The 23,438-nt window shown below is 38.6% G+C and overlaps 1 protein-coding gene across 2 annotated transcripts in view; it reads left to right on the top strand.

The window, feature by feature from the left end:
• The window catches only part of LOC137236857 (uncharacterized protein CG1161-like), a 282,206-nt gene that overhangs the window by 218,102 nt on the left and 40,666 nt on the right, over positions 1-23,438 (top strand). The window lies entirely within an intron of this gene.

Raw genomic sequence — 23,438 nt, 5'->3', positions numbered from 1 at the left:
TACTTTAATAAAGGCCATTTTGCATTATTAAATACTGGAGTTATTTATTCAACAGTTTAGTGATTCGAACTTAGCAGAAGGTTACAAATAAGAGGATATGCAGTAAATACGTTAAAATTGGTGTCAGAAGAGGAATTGTTGAATAAATTCCAGAGGACAACAAGGAAATGGCAAAAATCAGTGAATTGAAGATCCAGCAACTGAAGGAGTTGGAGAGCCGTGGATTGAATACAACCGGCATTAAACTCGAACTTCAGGCACGACCTCGAGAGGCAACGGAATTAGAAGGAATTGACGTGGAAGAGTATGTCTTTCATCTTGATGGCCATGAGACAACAAAATTTGAGGAGAAAAATGAAACACCGCAGACAATGGCGAACACAGACTTGAACACGATATTGGCTGCAATATCGGCACAAATGTCCGAAATGCCATCACAAATATCCACCAACATGTCATCACAACTGAAATAACTAGACTCGCAGGAGAACCGTATAACAGCGAAGATTGAATCACAGGAGACACATATCTCAGAAATGTCGTCAGAAATAACATCTAAAATTGAAGCACAAGAGGCACGTATATCAGAAATGTCGACACGAATTTCAGCACAGGTATCGCAGATCTCTGCACAACTAGAATCGCATATGGAAGAGAAACTAACGCAGTTTCAGGAAGGGTTCAGTGGTCGACAAGATAAAATTGAGGCCGAGATAGATGCTTTAAAAGATCGTGTTCAGGGCTTTCAGTTGAACCTTCTCTGAAGGTAAAATCCCCAACGTTTGATGGTTCTGTTCCTTTCCAGGTATTTAAGCTCCAATTTGAGAAGACGTCGGCAGCGAAAAACTGGAATGCTGAAGATAAAGTTGCAGCTCTGTTCGTGGCATTGAAAGGGCCAGCAGCCGAAATCCTACAGACGATTCCCGAAGGAGAGCGGAACAACTATGAAGCATTGATGGCCGCTGCCGAGAGACGTTATGGAAGCGAGCATAGAAAACAGATATTCCAAATTGAGTTGCAAAACCGTCACCAAAGAGCGAATGAGACTTTGCAGGAGTTTGCCTCGCATGTTGAAAGATTGGCTCATCTCGCAAATGCGGACGCACCCGTGGAATACACCGAGAGGGTAAAAATCCAGAGTTTTATAAATGGCATATGGGACGTGGAAACGAAGCAAGCTACATACGCAAACCCAAAGCTGACATTTGCTGAAACGGTATCACATGCATTGACTCAGGAAACTGCCTCCCTATTGAGTAAACCAGCATATAAGGCTCATCGTGTGAAAGTAGAAAGGTGGGTAGACACAATTTTGGAAGCACTGAAGGGATCACAACAGAAAAATGCCGGACTTATTAAATGTTTCAAGTGCGGCAACCCAGGTCATATTGCACGACAATGCAGCACCGGTCCCAATAGCTCCAACAATGTGGGTGGCCGTAAACGCAGAGCTGAAGGAGATGAGCAAATCTCCAAGTCCACTCAATCGTTAAACTAAAGCGAGTCAGCCGCAAGGGGCGACAGCTAGCTCCCTCAATTGAATGCCCCATAATCTCTATCTCGCAAATTGGAAGAAGGTCAAACAATCTTACTGTCGGAGGACATGTGGATGGAAAGGAACGTTTACTGACTGTAGGTACGGGTGCATCTCATTCCATCATTCGAGCGGATTTAGTCAACAAGAAGATAAGACCATTGCATGTAGCAAGATTGCGTACAGCCACTGGAGAAGACACCACGGTTCTAGGTGAAGTAGCATGTGAAGTCGCAATTGGGAACGTCACGGTAGTACACAATTTTATAGTGGTAGAGATTGAAATCATAATTGGATTGGACTTCTTATTCGACCAAGGCATCAAGATCGATATGCAAAGCAATACGATGCGATATAAGAACATAGATGTGCCACTTAATTTTGGCTACGAGAGAGGCTACAGCAGTAAACGAGTGCTGGTGGAAGAGAGTCAGCAAATACCACCAAAATCCGAAGCAGTCATCTGGGCAAAGGTTGATGGAGATTGTGGGACAAACAAATTGTGGGTTGTGGAAGCAGCAAACAAATCAACACCGAACATACTTGTAGGAAAAACCCTGGCTATGACAAAACAAGATGGACGTATTCCGATAAGAGTACTCAATGAGTTCAAGTCACCACTCAAACTGACCAAAGGAGCTATTTTAGGAAGATGCTAAGAGGCTGAAGTAGTTATTAACTGTGAACAGCTCCAGGAATACGTTTCATCTAGTAATACTGATATTTCAAATGACATCACGGCATGGACGGAGGGGCTAAAGGAAGATTATCAGAGTAAGGCAAAGCAACTGCTCCTAAAGTACGCAAACATATTTGACCACCAAGGGTTCAAACCAGGCCGCACCAACGTTGTGAAACATCAAATTGACACTGGCGAAGCGGGAAGTTGTGAGTCAAATCATACAAGAAATGAGCAACAGTGGTGTCATCGAACCATCAGCTAATCCATGGAGCTCACCGGTGGTACTTGTGAAGAAGAAGGATGGGCAAATGAGGTTTTGCGTGGACTATAGCAAGTTGAACGACGTCACGAAAAAGGATAGCTACCCATTTCCGAGAATTGACGACACCCTGGACTCGCTATCTGGTACGAAATGGTTTTCCACGCTGGACTTGAAAAGCGGCTACTGGCAAGTTGAGGTGAAGGAGGAAGATAAAGAGAAAACAGCCTTCAGTGTCGGTGATGGTGTTTGGTAATTTACAGTGATGCCTTTTGGACTTTGTAATGCACCAGCTACTTTTGAGGGACTCATGGACCAGGTACTGAAAGGACTACATTGGAAAACATGCTTGGGGTACCTGGACGACATAATCGTATTGGCCAAGAACTTTGATGAACATCTTACGAACTTGGAGGAAGTTTTCCAGAGAATAGCTGGCGCTGGTCTGAAGTTAAGTCCCAAAAAGTGTGCGCTGTTTAAAAAGGAAGTAAATTATTTGGGTCACAAGGTAACGACAGAGGCATCTGCACTGCGAACGAAAAGATAGAGGCTGTAAAGGATTGGCCAAGACCACAGAACCTACATGAATTGAGAAGTTTCCTTGGGCTGTGCACATATTACCGCCGATTTGTACCAAATTTTTCCAGCGTAGCCCATAGCCTCCATGAGCTTACAAGAAAAAATAAAGCTTTTGAACGGAAGAAGGAGCAAGAAGTGGCTTTCCAAACATTGAAGGAGCGCTTGCGCACTGCCCTACTGTTGGCATATCCGATTCCAGGAGCAACATTTATTCTAGATACAGATGCGAGTGGATATGCTATAGGAGGCGTTTTATCACAACTGGTCGATGGACAGGAGAAGGTAGTTGCATATTACAGCCGTTCGATTGGAAAACCAGAGAGGAACTACTGCGTTACACGGAGAGAGCTGTTGGCATTGGTAGAGTGCATTAAGCATTTGCACAAATACCTCTACGGCCAGCGATTCCGTGTCAGGACAGATTACGCAGCGTTGAAATGGCTTCTGCAGTTCCGTAATCCTGAAGTACAATTGGCACGGTGGATCGAGCGACTACAAAGCTATGACTTTTCCATTGAGCATCGAAAAGGTAGTACCCATGGAAATGCTGATGCAATGTCACGAAGACCATGTAGTTTGGAATGCAAGCACTGTTCAAAGGCCGAGGCTAAGGAAGACATTATACATGTCCTACTAATGACTATAACGTGTACGGATGAATGGGACAAGGAACAACTAAGAAAGTGTCAGCTAGAAGATACAGATCTGTCACATGTTATGCAAGCGCTCGAACGAAACGAAAGACCAACAGAGAAGAGATGTCAGCAGGGAGTCCCATTGCGAAGTCATATTGGGCACAGTGGAACAGTTTAGAATTGATATTCGGTTGCCTTCATCGAGTATAGGAGAGTGAGGATGGTAAATACAAGAAGAAACTGATAGTTGTTCCCAGAAAGAGCATTCCTGGCGTGCTCAGCGAGCTGAATAATGGTCCAAGTAGAGGTCATCTTGGAGTCACGAAGACGCTCGAGAAAGTTAAGCAGAGATTCTATTGGGTTGGTGGCCGTCAGTCGGTCACCGAGTGGATTGCCAACTGCGAGGTTTGCAACAGAGCGAAAGGGCCCAAAACACGAAGTCATGGCCAGATGAAGCAGTATATTCCAGGTGCACCATTTGAAAGGATCGCCATTGATGTCGCAGGTCCATTTCCTACTAGCAACCGCGGAAACAAATACGTACTGGTGGTTATGGATTATTTCAGTAAATGGCCAGAGGTATACCCAATCCCAAACCAAGAAGCAGAAACAGTAGCAGAAGTGGGTACAAACGATTGGGTTGCAAGGTATGGGGTACCAATGGAGTTACATTCTGACCAAGGCAGGAATTTTGAATCAGCTGTGTTCCAAGAAATATGCAAGAAGTTGGCATTCGGAAAACACGGACAACTGCATTGCATCCTCAGTCCGATGGTATGGTGGAACGTTTCAATAGAACATTGGAGAAGCATTTAAGGAAAGTAGTAGACAAGTACCATAAGGACTGGGATATACACATATCATTATTCTTGATGGCCTACCGATCGGCAGTACATGAGACAACGGGCTAAACTCCCGCAAAGGTAACACGGGCCGACAAAATTAGACCGATTTTTGACCATAAACCAGACCATACTTTCCTAAAGGTTTTCGATGCGCTGAATTCAGATCTGGACGCAGAATTGCTCTATCACGTCAGGATTTTGAGATATTCTAACCTAAATGTGCAAAAAACACCGTTCTTGCCTATTTTTGAGGTTATATATAAACGACAGATTTTTTTTTTAAAGCACACATAGCATCTTAAAGAAGAAGTCTTTCTCTTACGAGTGGCGTTGAGTTTGCTCAAATATTTTTTTTTGCGCTAAGATAGAGAAATTTAAAGTTTATAAATTTGCTAATTTTCTTATAGTTGAAAAACCACTGAATTTACGTAGGTATGATGCAGTAGAACACATACCTCTTCCGATAAGTCTATAAATTTCAAGCTTACACATCTTAAGTCCCAATAACTCGATCCCACAAACCCCAAGCTCACAGACGCCAATCCCACATACCCCAAACCCAAAAACCTCTAACCGACAAATTTAAATCTATAAATCTAATGCTTAAACACCACAAGCCCACAAAACACAATCCCACAAACTATTAACACATAAACCCCAATGCCAAAACCCCAAACCCAAAAACCGTAATACCCGAAACCCCAAGCTTATATACCCGTAGCCCACAAAGCCAAGCCTTCACCCCAAGTTCACAAACCTCGAAGAATTTTTACCGCTCTCAGCCGAACCCAGAGTCACGAAACGTGGACGTGGCGGTGATGACTCCATGTTTTTTTAGGTTTTTGTTTTTATTTTCTTCGTGTTTTATATTTTTGATTGTATTTGAACTTTTTGTGGTTTATTGATGATTTTAGGTGATGACTCCATGTTTTTTTTTTTTGTTCTTTTTTGTTTTTTTTTTATCCATGTTTTGTTTTTTTTTTGTTTTTTATGTTTTTTTTATTTTCTTTGTCTTTTATATTTTTGATTGTATTTGAACTTTTTGTGGTTTATTGGTGATTTTAGATTCTTTATCTCATTTTTTTTTATGAAAACGTTGTCGCTTCACTTCAAATGATCGGTTATGCGACTGACGACGATGTTCGGCAAATGCATCATGTCTTTTCAAGGACCAACAGTAGTCGGCCATCATCCTTTCGTCCCATCTTCCCTGATAATGCCGCTCTGTTTGTTTGATGTCTTGATGAAATCTTTCTCCCATTTCTTCACTCTTAGCTCCATTGTTTTCTGGAAACCTGTCCAAGTGTGAAAAAAGATAATGTAATTTTGAACTCATCAAACAACCTAACTTTTCAAAATTAGTCAACATAGTAGAAACAATAGTTTTGTAGTTTGGAGCCCGAGTATTTCCAAGAAAATGTTGTACAACTTCTTTAAAACTTATCCAAGCATTTTTCTCCTCAGAGATCATAGATGTAACAAAATCTTTGTCTTTCATGAGGGTTCTTATGTCGGGTCCTGTAAAAATGCCTTCTTTAATTTTTGCGTCACTTAATGTAGGAAATTTTGAATGAAGATACTGAAAACAATTACCATTTTTATCCAGTGCTTTAACAAATTGCTTCATCAAACCGAGCTTAATGTGGAGAGGTGGTAACAAATTATTTTGACGGTCTACAAGACTCATGGATGACGTTTTCTCCACCAATGTCCCATTTTTTTCTTTTTGGCCAATTCTTTTGCGTATAATGCTTTGTTCGCGCACGACTATCCCAAAGGCAAAGAAAACATGGATGTTTTGTAAATCCTTGTTGTAGGCCGAGAACCATTTGGATCATTTTAAAATCACCACAAATAAGCCATTTGTGAGAGTTGTAATCAATTTTTTCTGAAAGAAATTTAAAACTTCCATAAGATTCCTTCATTATAACTGAGTGAGCAATTGGGATCGCTGCAAAATCATTGCCGTTATGGAGTAACACTGCTTTTAAACTTTCCTTAGACGAATCTATAAACAAACGCCAGTCTTCTGGTTTATACATATCTGGTTTATATACATTTATAAGCCCTTTGATATCATAACAGTATACAAGAGAATTTTCTTTTGAAAAAAATTTTACAAACTTCTCATCTCTTTTTTTATACGTCGTTATCTTTGTCCCAGGTAACAACATATTTCTTTCTTTAAGCCTTGAAGACAATAGTTCAGATCGATCTTTTGGAAGATCAAGATCACGAATAAGGTCATCCAAACCTTCTTGGTCGAAAAGTTTTGGATCGTTCTCGCTTGATGAACCTTCAGAAAAACTCGTTGTTTCTTTCTCAGCCTCATCTATACTTTCTTTTCCTTTCTTAGCAGGCGTTACGCTCTCTACATTAGGATATTTCATTATTCTTTTGTTCCTTTTGTTAAAGCCACTTACATTGCTTAAGCAAAAATAGTAGTTATTACCGTGATCTACAGGCTCGCGCCAAATAGCTGGTTGAATGACGACCTCTGTTTTAACTTCGTCCAATCTCCCCATATTTGTTCTACAAGCATTACAAATAGATTGGGGTACCCATGATTTATCTAAGTTTCTCATTGGCTTATTAGAACATTTAAGATATGATTCTTTTATCGAGTCATTTATTGATCTACGAAATTCCTGTGGTTGAAAGTCTCCACAAACATTGCAAAATTGGTCTTTCTTATTGTCACAGGGAGTTCTGTCGATTTGCATTTTGCTTAACATTTTTTATTAAAATTTTTTTAGTTTAAGATAAAATTATATATTATCTATAAGGTCACGTATGTATATTGATGAGATATAAATTTAAAGTGATATAAAATATATTTCAAGTGATGTAAAATTATAAGTTTTGCTTGAGCTTGTATTGTAACGAAACAAAATATAGAAATAACAGTAAAACTCAACAAATCTACGTCCACTAACCCTTAAACTCACAAACCCTAAGTAAAGCCAAAAAATAAGTATCAGTAATGTTTCTAGATAGCGTTAGAAGCAAAATTTATTATGTGTAAGCTTGAAATTTGTAGACTTATCGTAAGAGGTATGTGTTCTACTGCATCATACCTACGTTAATTCAGTGGTTTTTCAGCTATAGGAAAATTGGCAAATTTATAAACTTTAAATTGCTCTATCTTAGCAAACTCAACGCCACTGGTGTCTTGGAAGAAAAGCTGAGAGAGATACACGATCTGGTAAGGCAACGAGCAAAGATTATGAGTGACAAGATGAAAGCGAGGTACGATAAGGCAATTAATTCGGAAGGGTTTCAGGAAGGAGATTTGGTGCTGTTATACAACCCACAACGAAAAAAAGGTTTGTCCCCGAAATTGCAGTGTAGTTGGGAAGGCCCATACAAAGTTGCAAAACGGATCAACGATGTAGTGTACCGCATACAAACCATTGGCAAACCACGAGCCAAAATGGAAGTGGTTCATTTGGAAAGGCTGGCAGCGTTTAGATCGAGAGATTTGTCTGATATGATTTGTCTGAATATGAGTGACACTAAGTGATACTCACATCCCTAGTCTGATGCTAAGTAAATGAAGTCACAACAACAATAAAGCAGACCGTCACTTGTATCTACATAAACGAATCAATAATTATGTCTACACATATGTACGTACACGCAGCTGAGAAGCAACGCACGACCACATGCATATATCTGAGATACTCCCGAAAGTATGCAGTGAGAGAAGCTATAAAATCGTGCAATTGTAGTTACAGCTGAGAAATTTGATAGCTGATGGCCAACTAGTAGATTCTGGAAATGGAAGAGCCTTGAAGATGCGAACGAGGAGATCAGAGAGTATAAAAGGCAACAACAGTCGAGGCGCAATAATTCAGTTTCGATTAAGCACGCTATCTGTCGGGCAATAGTAGAGTTATTTATTGTGAAGTACTTTAATAAAGGCCATTTTGAATTATAGAGTTATTTATTGTGAAGTACTTTAATAAAGGACATTTTGCATTATTAAATATTGGAGTTATTTATTCAACAGTGTCAGGGGTGGGTGTTCCCCGCGTTGGGCTGGCATACCTTTTTTTTGGGATTCTTAACCGCTTAATAGGGACCGCTCGTCGTGAAACGCGACACAGCTTCAGCATTCGCCAGTGGTATCTGGCACGGCAATTTCACAATAAGCTATGAATAATTTTTTTAATTAGCATTTATTCTTTTGCAATGAAACAAAGCAAACAAGTACCACTTTTAGGGGTTGCGCCATAGTTTACGAGCACCTATTGGTGTGGAAAGGACCATAACACCAACAACCTACTACTGTGCACAAAAGATTTAGCCACACACGTAAATAATACTCTTATGTGGATCATAACATCATAACACAGTCACGTCGCACTTGCTTCTTTCCTTAATATAAAGAAAAAAAGGGGACAAATTTTGTATTGTTGTGGCCAAATTAATACAAATTTGCATTTTTTTGTTTTCTTTTTCTGTTTTGGTTGTGGTTTGTTATGGTCGTGTAGTTACTCGTTGCGAATGTCAAAACAATGGTCCACACATAGCAACTAGTAAACTCAACGAAGGTAGAGCTTTTGAAGTGTTGCCGGACGGATATTCTTTTTATAAATTGTTGGTATAAAGTGGAGTATAGCAACAAAGACTTGCCCGGTAGCAACCCGCTAACGATTAGCGGATAATGGAGGATAGAGGATTAACGTTAAAAGGAGAATGCATAAAAGGGCATACGAAAGGTGCATACGGTATAGTACCAGAAAGTTATCGGCACGGCATACGACTGCCCCGCGCTAGTCATTTAATAAAAGTGGTGTGAAAAACTGTAAAGTTTTTAAAAGTTAAATTGTTAGTTTTTTAAATGGGAAAAGTGCCCAAGTGGAGTCGCTGCAAGGAGTTAAGCGTATTTTAGTGCAGAAGGTGGTAAAGAAAAGTGAGAGTAGTTTTTTTATATAGTGATTGTGGATGGATATGCACATATGTGCAAGCGTGCATACAGGTGTCTGTATAGATATATATGTATGCATGTACGCGAATATATGTGGATATCTATCTACAGACAGAATATTCGAGGGTTTATAAATTTAATTGAAAGTCCTGTGCGTTGCAGGAAGTGACGGTACATGGTGCCCTGGGTTCCCTAGAGTCGTGCAAGCAAGAAACAGGAATTTTTGCCCTTTGTGCAACACATCCAAACGGCGAGATGTAAGTTTACGTGAAAATAAGGTTTTAAGCAGGTTTTTGTAAATAATTTTTGTTGTTGTGTGCCTAGAAAATTCAGCGCGGGAGGCTTAAAGGTACAACTCGCCGTAAGTGATAATTTCTAAGCTTTTCTGATTCATACATATATATATACGTATTCATTTACCTATATAGGATTTTTTTTGGAAACGGCAATCCAAAGAGGAATTTTCACATTTCAACTTTTCGTATACATACATATACATACAATTAGTTTTTCTGCCTACAACTTGAGGATAGATTGCGGAATTTTTATAATAGTCGGCCGGTAGCCCGAACAACCCCGTTCTTTTTTGTGATGGCGTAATCGTGGACATGCGCTGTTTTACCCAGGAACCGTTAATGATACATTTCCATTACCCACAATTACATCTTTTTATGAAGACAAAGTGGCGCGAAACAATTGGAATTCGAAATTATATATATATATCTATTGTCAATGTGTTACGTGATGAGAATATGTTTTTTGTAAATTTTTTTTTATATACATGGAATCAAATGCGCACACGCAAATAGCCTTTTTCGAAACGTAAGCTTCGAATTTCCAGTAAATTTCATGTTTTTGGGTTAATCCAGTTTTTTGGCATGCCCTATTGTGGTCTATAAAGGACAAGCAAAAGTCTTGTGACGATACTTTATGTAATAACACTGGGTTGCGGGGCATGTTAAGCATATAAAATTTGTGCGTGTGGGTATTGTTACCATTAAATCCCTCAATAGGGTAGTTCAAATTTAATTTATTTTTTTTTGAGCGAGGTCAAAATGATAAAAATTAGTCGTTAAGATATGGATAGTTAGTTTTATGTGTATACTGATGTTAGTATTGCATTTTTTGTGTATATGCAAAGCGATTCTGCCCATATATTGATCATTTTTCAACCCAAACGTATATTTTTTTTTGTTGCCATAGATGCTTATACATATATATCAGGCATGCTTAACCAACGAACCGATATCATTTCGTTACGATAATTAACGTTAATAAACGAAACGAACTGACTTTGTTTCGTTTATTAACGTTGATTATCGTAACGAAATGATATCGGTTCGTTGGTTAAGCATGCCTGATATATATATACATAGCTGTCTATTAGAGCTCTTATAGATAGGTTTTTGTGATTTTTTTGTGAGATTTATTTCGAGCTTTGTTGTCTGCTTATAGGCAGGGCGCTTTGAATAGTATAACCATACGATAAGCAATAATTTTAGTATGTTTTCTTGTAAGATTTTTATTCTTAATATATTTTGATGTCATGTGTACTGGTAAAATGACGAGTTAATTTATTGATTGGCGGGTAGCGAAGATGGTATGACGAAGAGGTAAGTGGAGGGGATGGAGCATGGCAAGAGGGCGACCGCTAGAGTAGGATTGGATGACGCGAGCGGTCCAAGGCAGGGCGGGCTTCTTGTGGGTGAGGAGCGTGTGAGGTAAGAAGGTGAATGAAGAAGAGAATAAATATGTGTCCGTCCAGCTCCTGGTTGGAGGGTTGAGAACCAATGCCCGCTGTATACTGAGCTAGCCAGGGTTCAACCAGGGGCCAAGATGTTCGTGTACGTGACAACAGTTTAGTGATTCGATTTTAGCAGAAGGTTGCAAATAAGAGGATTTGCAGTAAATACGTTACAATATTTATTTTTGAAACATTTGTCAATTACGTCTTACAATTTTTTCCACTACGAACAGCATTGCTACAAACGTATGCAAATTCAATGCTGTAGTGGAAAGACATGCAAAGGTGTGAGTAATAAATCAAATCTTGTTTATTCGGCTAACGAACTAGTCCTTTACCTGTTCATGTAGATACGAGCTAAATAGCAATAACCATAGTGAACTAGTTTCACTCTGGAGAGATTCCTCATTTAGGTGAGTTGCAAGGAAAAAAATTATCTTAGGAAATAATTGGAAAAAAAAATCCATGTTTACATTTTTTGCATAAGTATACAATTATGTGATTATCAATATAAGTTGGTAAGAAATATATAACAATATAATATAATAATGAGGCCTCTTTATAAAATTTCATAAAAATGGATATTACTGCTCGGAAGGCTTGAGCCCTGCCACTCATAAACATATTTAAAAAAAATAAAATAAACAACCCTGTCACCTTGGTGAGCTTCTTATGCCTGACTTGCATCGAACGGTGCGTTTTGATGGACGAGTTCAATGTATGGCTGTACCTATATCTTGACACAAAATAGTTCATGGATTGTAGACATGGTTCAACTTTGCCACCAATTTCATTTGCATGAGAAAATTTTATTTGAATAATAAAGGCATCCGTTTACATTAGTAATTTTTAGAAATTTATAAAATTTCAGTTATGAGGTGGAATTTGTCGAAGGCTGAAGCGCTCAGTCAATCCAAGGTCAAGTAAAGGTCCCACAAACTCCTACTGAATACAAACACACACACACATACACACGGAAGCGTAGGAATAAGCACGGCGGTAAGGTAGCGGATGGCCAGCAGTCGTCGTAGCAACTGGTATTCAACACGGAGGTTGAAAGCCGGTAAGGTAGCGCACGGGATCGTCGTAGCAGTGCAGTAGGTATCAACACGGCGGTATCGTAGTGAACGGCCTATGGTATGGTAGCAGCGGCAGCACCAGATGGGCGAAGATGTGGCAGCGGCTGCAGTGGGCTTTGGCGTGCATACCAAGGCGGATGCGTAAAGGGATGAGTACCGGTGGTGGATATTACCTTTGCGGCTGGTTGTTTCTCCAGGAGTAGTCGGTGGTATAGGAGGGATGGGGAGGGTCGGTGACCTAAAAAGACAGCGGGGAATCAATTAGCGCTGGCTCCAAAGCTGAACACCCCCGTCCCCATATCTGCACGTTAGATAGAATGTGCTCATGGAGGGCGGGATCTATCAGTGGGCGTATTTGAAGTACACCTTAAAGGCACAGCGGTAGCCTCTTGTGCGCACGCATCGGTTCACGGCTGAAGCCGGAGCCGTGGAAAGGGGATCGTGCGGTCGCACGCACGGCGGACCAATCCTCACCTGACCAGGGCGACAAGTAGCCCGAATGTGCACGACGCGTCGTCCAGGCAAAGCAAAAGGTGACTCGTGCCGCAACCACAACCTCCTCTCCCCAACTAGCTGATGGGAGCGGTACCCTAGGGCATCATTTAGGCGTTGGACCGCTCAACACCTAGGCGGTGGGGAGAGATAGGAAGTCCGAGGGTACCCTCAGTCGTCCTTGCCTAAGCCAGCTAGTAAGAGCAGTAATTATGTCTATAAAAAGATATCCACTCTAGCTGGCTCATCTGCGAAGACTGAAATGCCAACAGCTATTTCATTTCTTTTATACGGCCTGCGTTATAAAATATTTAGGAAATGAACCGCTACATTGGCACTTCTGCATGATGGTTGCCTTGTTGCTGTAACTGCCTGCTATCAGCAGCTATATGTTCCTGTTTGTATAAAGCATAGTTTCAGGCGCAAGTGAGAAGGGAGCTACAGTGGGGATTGTATTATTGTAATGCTACGTTACACACTAAAAAGAAAATAGAAAAATAATATTTTAAGGAAAAGGTTTCAGGTTTTCGTTTATTGTGGCAGACATATAAAAATACATAAGTACCTCACCGTCGAAAGTCTACAAATTTAGCAATTAATCAGACTATATATAAATAAGAGTTCACTGTACAGAAGTATACAAAGTGAACGAAATTTATCTATATATTAATAACTAACAAATTTTCGATACAATCCATTGCCAGGCTGTTTCGCATACTTAGCATACGTAAAACCATATAAAAGTCATATGAATCGATTCGTATGGATCATCCGCAGTGCATAGGTCTATTTTTGTTAACAAATATTACTATATTTGTTTATAATTAATAGAAAAAGTTTTTTTTGCAAATTCGAACAACTTCTCCAAATATCAAAATTTACTTTCGTGCACAAAAGCACATCATCTGTAGGATCGAACAATTTTCATGGCGGCTTTCCGAAATTCAAATACTCAAACCACTAATTATGTAAGCACTCTAAATCGAAATTCGAAGCCACAAACCTATTATGTAAGCAACTCTGAAAGCTGCGTAGTCGTGTTGCTGAAATGTTTGACCTACATACATACGCGCACGCGCCAGACGGTGAGAGAACTACTCCCTTCCACATTTTGAGCTCAAATAAAAAATTATTGGCGCACGAAAAAACTTTAAATAGAAGTGATTTTTATCCGGCCCATTTTTTGGGCAAGTTTCGCGTACATGTAAATGCATAGGGCTGTATCCGTTATTTAACAGATTCTTTGGTTTTTATTTTAGTTGCTTTCAAACAAACATGAAATCACTAATAGTGAGTTAACTTTTGTTGAAACCAACTAAATTTATTTATAACAATTAATGTTAAATTTGCTCCAAAATGTTCTTGCATTTCCAGATTTTATGCTCATTTTAGATAAAGTACGTCTTATATTGAACAAAAAAGAATGTTTGCTCCAAAAATATAACATAAAATTTTTTATATTGCTTTTTATGCTAATTTATTTTATTATTTCTTATTTAATTTTATTTTATAATATATTTTTTTATTTCAACTTAGTTTATTATTATTTAAATGCAACTGACTGAATCGGAAAATTTCACGTATATTAAACGAAACAAAAACGTTCCAAAAATGTTGTTGGTGTTAGGTCAAAACGGCAGCCGGCATCATAGCGGCTTTTTCCTATTTCAAAACAATAAACGCTCGCAGCTGCCACTTGCCTGAATATTTTTGTATAAAAAAAAACCTAATGTACCAAAATATTCGGGAACCTTTACTACTTCGTAAAATATAAAGTCATGCATATTAACCATGATTCAATCACAAGAGGTTTGCTCGACAGACAAATTTTTTGACAATTGCAGCCATTTTGCTCCCAAATCGAATTAACATCCATTAACTGTGTTGTTTCTTTGCAATTTTTCGAAAAATATTAGTAGCAGAAATAGGAAGCAATCAGTTTACAAATACCCGATAAGTACTAAACTGCATAATTCCTTAGAACATTTACAGCCTCATTCTGTTTGGCGAACGATACGAACACAGGAACGATAATCCTTTTGGAGACGATATCGTCAAACAGAATGAGGCAGTTATTTTAATTTTATGATGAATTTATTAACTATGCCATGATCTATTAGTGTGGCTGAACATAGATTTTATGACGTACGGACACCAAGGAATCGTGCACTTTCGTAAACCTATGAACATACGCACCCTAAACCACTTAAAAATTCATCGATCAACGTCAAAAACTCGACTAGTAAATTGATTCACGTAAAAATGTCATTAGTAAATAATGGAGATGCCATAACGAAATATTGGTACATTGAGAATGTTAACTTATTCATTCCGTATGTTCGGAACATTCGTCTCCATTTAAGAATTTGGGGAATCGGTTTATATTTTGAATATTATGTATATTCGGACCTCGTGAGGTAGTATCAAACGAACGTGTTCCGAATATTCTAAATTAACGTTTTATCCGGAACACTTCCATGAATACTTAACGTAAAGGAGCTTTCCGACATTTCAGAATAAAAATGTAAATACTCCCTGTGTAGCAGGACCGCATAAAAGCTGAACTCTTCTGTCAAAGTCAAGACCGGAATATAAAGTTCTAAGACAATAAGCCATTTTCATTTCTTTATTTATTTTTTTTTTTTTGTCAGACCATGTCGGCTGCGTTTTCAATATCGTCTTATCTCAAAATATTTTTCAAAAACTTCCCATTTCATGATTTGTCACAAAAACGCCCTATATTAGAATTAGATTGAAGAACGCCTCAGAATGCTTTTCACTAACTCCCTCTTATGTCAAAATGCATTGAACTTATGCTCAGGGAGTTTTGAAACAAATTTTGATATAGTGTATTTTTGAATAACCAACATAGCTCTTTATCAATTCACGAAATATTTAGTAGAAACTGAATTATTTCCTCCAAAACCTGTTGGCATTTACAAATTTATTATCACTACTAATATACTACTAAAGGTTCTTTTCTACTACAATTTTCGCTAAAGGGGATTCAATTATTACCCGTTTTCCTTACTTCGTAAAAGCAACCCGTCCAGATTTCTCAATTTGGGAGTGTCAAATCTCTGCCGTCATTGAAGAACAAACCTCTAGTAATTGAATCATGCATATTAACTTTATATTTTATGTCACACATTTTTTTCAAATAAATTTTATTTCAGCTATTATATGTTTGCAAATGAATTTTTATTTTTATTTTTTCATTTAATTTTATTTTTACTACATATTTTAATTTCAATTTATTTAATTTCATGAATTTGTTTTGTAACTAATTTGGGAAGTTCAGCTTATTTGCAACCTTCTGCTAACGTTCGAATCGCTAAATTATTGAATAAATAACTCCAATATTCAATAATGCAAAATGGTCTTTATTAGACCACTTTGAAAGTACTTCACAATAACACTTATACTTCGCAACCAATAGCGTGTTTAAATCGAACTGCTTACTGAACTACTCAGCTTTCGCTGTTTTTATACTCTCTGTTGTCTCGTCCACCCATTTCTCCTAAGGTCTAGTAACTTCTCGAAATTCATGCTTGGGTACCATCCATATACGTACATGTATATTTGTAGTTTGTATCCATATGCGTGTGTATATGTGAGTACTACTTCTGCTGATGATGACATGCGTTTGTGAGTATCTCTCTGCTGCCTTGCATGTATGTGAGTAAATGATGATTGATTTAACGTAACCAATAGTGGCAGCTTACTTTATTGTTGTTGTGCCTTTAATTACTTAGTATCAGATTAGTGATGTGAATAAATTAGTGATGCTAATATTCGTCACACTGCCCTCCACCTAAGTCGGACCGTCCCGATCAGACAAATTTCCTGATATAAACGCTGCCAGCCTTTCCAAATGAACCACTTTCATTTTGGTTCGTGGTTTGTCAATGGTTTGTATGCGGCCAATTACATCGCTGATCCGTTTTACAACTTTGTATGGGCCTTCCCAACTGTACCAAAATTTGGATGGAACACCTTTCCGCCGGTGATCGTTGTATAGCAGTACCAAATCTCCCTCCAAGAAACCTTCCGAAATATTGTTCTTGTCAAGCCTGTGTTTCATCTTACTACTCATTACCCTGGTTCGTTCCCTCACACTCTGTTGTTTGGCCAATGAACTACTTCGTAGAGCTTGCCCTTGACGGATTGGCTTCGCATAATCAGTATATTTCCAACGTTTCACAACAGTAGTGCGCCCTGGCTTGAAACTATCCTCGCATTCTTTCTGGGAAATGCTTTCATTCGTTTTAGTGCGTCCATTTGGGTTTGTCAATGTCAGTGTTTCTCTCGCAGGTATCTTTGATTTTGCCCGATCTACTGCCTTTGACTTTGGTGGTCTTTGTCGAATCGCCTCCACCAGCACTCGCTTACTGCTGAACCTTTTCTCCAAACTGAAGTTAAGTGGTATATCCTGGTTCTTATAGCGCATATTCCTTCTTTGCATGTCGATCCTGATTTCATTGTCAACTAAGAAGTCCACTCCCAATATGACTTCATCAATAATCTCCGCCACAACGAATTTGTGTAGAATCGTTACCTTTCCAATTAAGACTTCACATACCACTTCCCCTTGGACTTGGTTATACTCGCCAGTGACCGTAGGCAACCTTGCTCCAGGTAATGGCTTTACTCTCCTGTTGACCAAATCAGATCGGATTAAGGAATGAGATGCGACCGTATCTACAGTCAGTACACATTCTTTGCCATCCACATTTCCTTTGACGGTAAGACTGCTCGATTTTAAACCAATTTCCGAGATAGATATCACAGGACATTCAATAGCTGGGGCAAGTTCTCAATCTTTACATCTGACTCGCTCTTGCTTATCTCCTCCAGCTTTGCGTTTACGACCAGCCAAATTGGAACTACCAGGACCGGTGCTGCAATGACGTGCAATGTGCCTTGGCTTTCCACATTTAAAGCATTTGGCGGCACCATCGTTTTTCTGCTGCGTTCCTTTTAATGCTTCCAAAATTGTGTCTACGCAGTCTGGCCTTTCCACTTTCACGCGATAAGCTTTGTATGCGGGCTTACTCAAAAGTGACGCTGTTTCCTGAGTCAGTGCATGGGATACCGTTTCAGCAAATGCCAGCTTTGGGTTTGCGTATGTGGCTCGCTTCGTTTCCACGTCCCGTATGCTATTTATAAAGCTCTTGGTTTCACCCTCTCGGTGTATTCTACGGCTGCGTCCGCATTTGCTAGATGGACCAGCCTTTCGACATCCGACGCAAACTTCTGCAAAGTCTCATTCGCCTTTTGGTAGCGGTTTTGCAACTCTATTTGGTATATCTGCTTTCTGTGTTCGCTTCCGTATCGTCGCTCTACAGCAGCAATCAATGCTTCATAGCTGTTCCGCTCTCCTTCCGGAATCGTCTGTAGGATTTTGGCTGCTGGTCCCTTCGGTGCTACGAATAGAGCTGCAACTTTATCTTCAGCATTCCAGTTGTTCACTGCTGCGGTATTTTCAAACTGTAGCTTAAAGACCTGGAAAGGAACAGAACCGTCAAAAGATGGAGTTTTTACTTTCGGATTGCTCGCTGGAACAGCCGGGCGATTTAGTTGTAATTGCTCCATACGACCTTTTAAATCATCGACTTCTGCCCGAAATTGTGCGATTTTTGGTTCCTTACGATTCAGGTTTTGATGATACCCTTGCTTCCTGTGCCCCAGCTGCGAGGATATGCGGGCCTCTTGTGCTTTCAGCTGCGCAGTCAACTGATATGTCATATATGTCTTCTGTTCATCCAATTTAGATGACATTTGAGACGACATTTCTGAAATGCGTGCTTCCTGTGCTTCCATCTTGGATGTAATCTGTGTCGACATTTCTGACATACGCGTTTCTTGGGGTTCAATCTTCGATGTTATACGTGTCTCCTGTGATTCCAGTTGGGATGCTATACTTGTCTTATGGTTTTCCAGTCGAGATGACATTTCGGTTAATATTTGTGACGACATTTTCTTCAACACTGCTAGTATCGCGTTAGTGTCAAACTTGCCAATGGATTCGGAGTCTCTATCTTCTCCTCCATTTTAGTCGCTGGCTCATCCACATCAGGATAAAAGACATACTCGTCCACATTAATTCCTTCCAACTCCATTACCTCTCGTAGCCGTGCTTGAAGTTCGACCTTATTGCCGGTTTTATTCAATCCACGGTTCTCCAACTCCTCTTTCAGTTGCTAGATCCTTAATTCACTCAACTTTGCCATGCCCAATTCCTCTTCTGACACCATTTGTAACGAATTTAGCGAAATTCTGCTTATTTGCAACCTTCTGCTAACGTTCGAATCGCTAAGTTGTTGAATAAATAACTCCAATATTCAATAATGCAAATTGATCTTTATTGGACCACTTTGAAAGTACTTCACAATTGATGTACACAGTAGTGGCAGCTTATTTTATTGTTGTTGTGCCTTTATTTACTTAGTATCAGATTAGTGATGTGAATCAATTAGTGATGCTAATATTCGTCACAGTTTTTTTAATTTTATTTGATTTTGTTTTTATTAAATTTTGTATTTTCTTACATATTTGTATTTCCATATTGCATAGGTCGTATATTACCCTACTATCTATATATTAATACCATAAAAAATTTTCCATACAATCAATTGCCAGGCTGTTTCGCATACTTAGCATACGTACAATCATATAGAAGTTATATGAATCGATTCGTATAGATCAGCCGCAATGCGTAGGCCTATTTTTGTTAACAAATATTACTTTATTTGTTTATATCTAATAGAAAATTTTTTTTTGCAAATTCGAACAATCTCCATATATCAAAATTTACTTTCGTGCACAAAAGCACCTCATCTGTAGGATCGAAAAATTTTCATGGCGTCTTTCCGAAATTCAAATATTCAATCCAATTATGTAAGCGCTCTAATTCGAAATTCAAAGCAACAAACCTATTATGTAAGCCCGCTCTAATTCAGAAATCTGCGCAGTCGTGTTGCTCAAATGTTTCACCTATATACATATGTGTACGCGCCAGACGGTGAGAAAACTACTCTCGTATACATTTTGAGATCGAATAAAACATGGTTTCCCCATTGTTACCACTTACCTATACTGGTCAAGTAGTTTTTAACCGGCCCATTTTTGGGCAAATATCACTTACACGTAAATGCATAGGTCCTTATTTCACAGATTCTTTGTTTTTATATTATGTGCTTTCAAAAAAACATGAAATCACAAATAATGAGTTAACTTGTGTTGAAACTAACTAAATTTATTTATAATAATTAATGGCAAATTCGCCCCAAAATGTTTTTGCATTTCCAGATTTTATGGTCATTTTAGATAAACTACGTCTTATACTGAACAAACAATTTTATGCTTATTAATTTTATTATTTCTTTTTTTTTTTTTTTGTTTATTATATATTTCTTTTATTTCAACTTAAAAAAAAAATAAATGTAAGGCGCGATAATCTCCGAAGAGATCTAAGGCCGAGCTCCTCTTCCAATTTGCGTCGTGCTCCTCTTGATTTTCCCCACAAATTGGCCGGACGGGACCTACATGTTTTATGCCGACTCCGAACGGCATCTGCAAGGCAGATGAGTTTTCACTGAGAGCTTTTCATGGCAGAAATACACCCGAAGCGCTTGCCAAATACTGCCGAGGGGCGACCCCGCTTAGAAAAATTTTCTTCTAATTTAAAAACCTTATTTCTAAAATTTTGATGTTGCTTTGCGCGGGGTACGAACCCAGGGCATACGGTGTGGTAGGCGGAGCACGCTACCATGACACCACCGTGGTTTATTATTATTTAAATGCAAATGACTGAATCGGAAAATTTCACGTTGTATATTAAACGAAAACAAAAACGTTCCAAAAATGTTTTTGATTTTAGGTCAAAACGGCTACCGGCATCATATCGGCTTTTTCCCACTTCAAAACTATAAACGCTGCGATTTGCCTGAATATTTTTGTACAAAAAAAAAAACACGTAATTTACCAAAATACTCGGGAACCTTTACTTCTTCATAAAATATAAAGTCATTCATATTTTTCATATTTGAAATTTTATTTAACTTAATATTTTATGTCACAATTTTTTTCAAATCAATTTTATTTCAGCTATTATATTTTTGGAAATGAATTTTTATTTTTAATTTTTTCATTTAATTTTATATTTTACTACAGATTTTAATTTATTTAATTTCATGCATTTGTATTTTTTTATTTTATTTGATTTTATTTTTATTAAATTTTGTATTTTCTTACATATTTGTATTTTCGTATTGCATATATTACCGTACTATCTACATATTAATACCATAACAAATTTTCCATACAATCAATTGCCAAGCTGTTTCGCATACTTAGCATACGTAAAATCATATAAAAGTTATATGAATCGATTCGTCTGGATCAGCCGCAGTGCATAGACCTATTTTTGTTAACAGATATTGCTCTATTTATCTATAATTAATAGAAAATGTATTTTGCAAATTCGAACAATCTCTCCAAATATCGACATTTACTTTCGTCCACAAAAGTACATTACATATTTGTAGGATGTAAAAATGTTAGTGGTGTTTTCCCATACTTGTTTCGCATACTTGGCATACGTAAAATCATATAAAAGTTATATGAATCGATTCGTATGGATCAGCCCATGGTAAAATAACCAGGTAAAAGCATCAGAGTCGCATTTTACATGTTTTTTCATTCGAAGGTGGTCATAAAATGTCAAACATTGTTTATGTTTACATTTTTTGTTTATTTACTTTTGATGTGAAAATTTATTAGGTAATTCTTTACTTTAGCTCACAACTACTAAAACTCGTTCAAAAATATCGGGAGAGGTGTCAAAAGACGCGCTTTGGACCCAGGACCACGAATCCGAAAACGGAAATTGAAAATTTTATTTCTTTCCAGATATATTTACAAAGTTGAAAATTTTCATGTGGGTGTTGTAATTTTGATGGTGTCGTGTACCCACAAAAAAAATGTGGGTAAAAGTGTTTTGCGCGGATATAGATTTCGTCTCCCATGGTAATTTTTTATAAGCGCGGCCGAAGGCCGCCAACGCAGCAAGGTGTTCTGCGCAAAATTACCATGGATTCCACCCCCGGTTTCGGAGGTACCCGCGGGTCTTTTTTCGGTTTTTCGTTAATATCTTTTGAACGAATTAAAATTTTTATTTTCCGCCTTCGGATTATTAATACTGATATCAAGACGCGTCGTTTGACACCTCTCTCGATATTTTTGGTAGCGTATTAGCAGTCGACCCCTCAACTAGACTATTACCTGCGCAAAAATACTATGGATTCCACCCCCGGTTTCGGAGCGCTCCGGTGCCATTTTTCAGTTTTTTGGAAATATTTTTGACAGAAATAAAATTTTTAATTTTCGCTTTCGGATTCGTCGTCCTGAGTCCAAAACGCATTTTTTTGACAGCTCTCCCGATATTTTTGCACGAGTTTTTGCAGTTGTGAGCTAAAGTAAAGAATTACCCCGCAAGATCAAGGAAGAGGAAGAATTGGGAAAAAGCTTGTGGCGTTAGCTTCCCTAAAATGGCTTAATTTTTTCGCTCCATTTTCAGGCCTGTGACCTTATTGTGGGAGCTCAGAGAGTAAATTTCATGCCCAACTCCACTCCATCGCTATATTTACCGTCTTTGATGTAAATATTGTTCAACGAATGTTGTAAGATAAAAAATATAATATAATTTTATGTATGACTTAGCAGTGCTAATCAAGAGTTTGTAAAAAACGGAAGTTGTCTCATCGTCCCTAACGGTCATTCGTACAGTTATCTACCAAAATATCGGACAATACTTTCACCGCTACAATGTGAAGGTAGGACGAAGGATAAATAATAAAGTCCCTTGTTGTTGTTGTTGTTGTAGCGATAAGGTTGCTCTCCGAAGGCTTTGGGGAGTGTTATCGATGTGATGGTCCTTTGCCGGAAACAAATTCGGTACGCTTCGGTACCATAGCACCATTAAGGTGCTATCCCGACCATCTCGGGAACGATTTATGTGGCCACGTTAAACCTTCAGGCCATTCTCTCCCTCCCTACCCCCAAGTTCCATGAGGAGCTTGGGGTCGCCAGAGCCTCATCTGTTAGTGAAACAGGATTCGCCGCGGATAGGTGAGGTTGACAATTGGGTTTGGAGAAGCTATATATTGCGCTGGCAACCTGAAAGGTTGCGCTACACAGCCCCTTGAATCTGGTATTTTAGTCCCCTCTTACGACAGGCATACCTACCGCGGGTATATTCTGATCCCCTAACCCGCTGGGGTAATAAAGTCCCTTTTACATGTTCGCTTTTTTTTAAGTGACACTGTTGGAGTGAAAGGTCAATACTTCGCACGGAACAGCTGCAGCACACAAACGGATATGCATGATGTACCACGAATAAGTCGTGAAACCCAGACGCAGTAACCTCCCATAGTTTCAGGGCCACCATTAGTTTACAAAGAGCAAAAATATACTAAACAAGTATACGCAAAACGGCCCTTATCAGGGCCACCACTAGTCAACAAAGAGAAAAAAAAAAAATGCTAAACAATTATACCTACGAAAAGCGACTCTTATCAGGGCCACAAACAGTTTGCGAAGAGAAAATATTACTAGACAATTATTACATGCTATAGATTTACTTTTGGATTATTT

The sequence above is a fragment of the Eurosta solidaginis genome, chromosome 1 (assembly GCF_040869045.1).
Source record: "Eurosta solidaginis isolate ZX-2024a chromosome 1, ASM4086904v1, whole genome shotgun sequence".
In the NCBI taxonomy this organism is placed as follows: Eukaryota; Metazoa; Arthropoda; class Insecta; order Diptera; family Tephritidae; genus Eurosta; species Eurosta solidaginis.
Note: the sequence above shows the minus strand (reverse complement) of the source record. Positions and strands in the feature narration are given on the sequence as shown.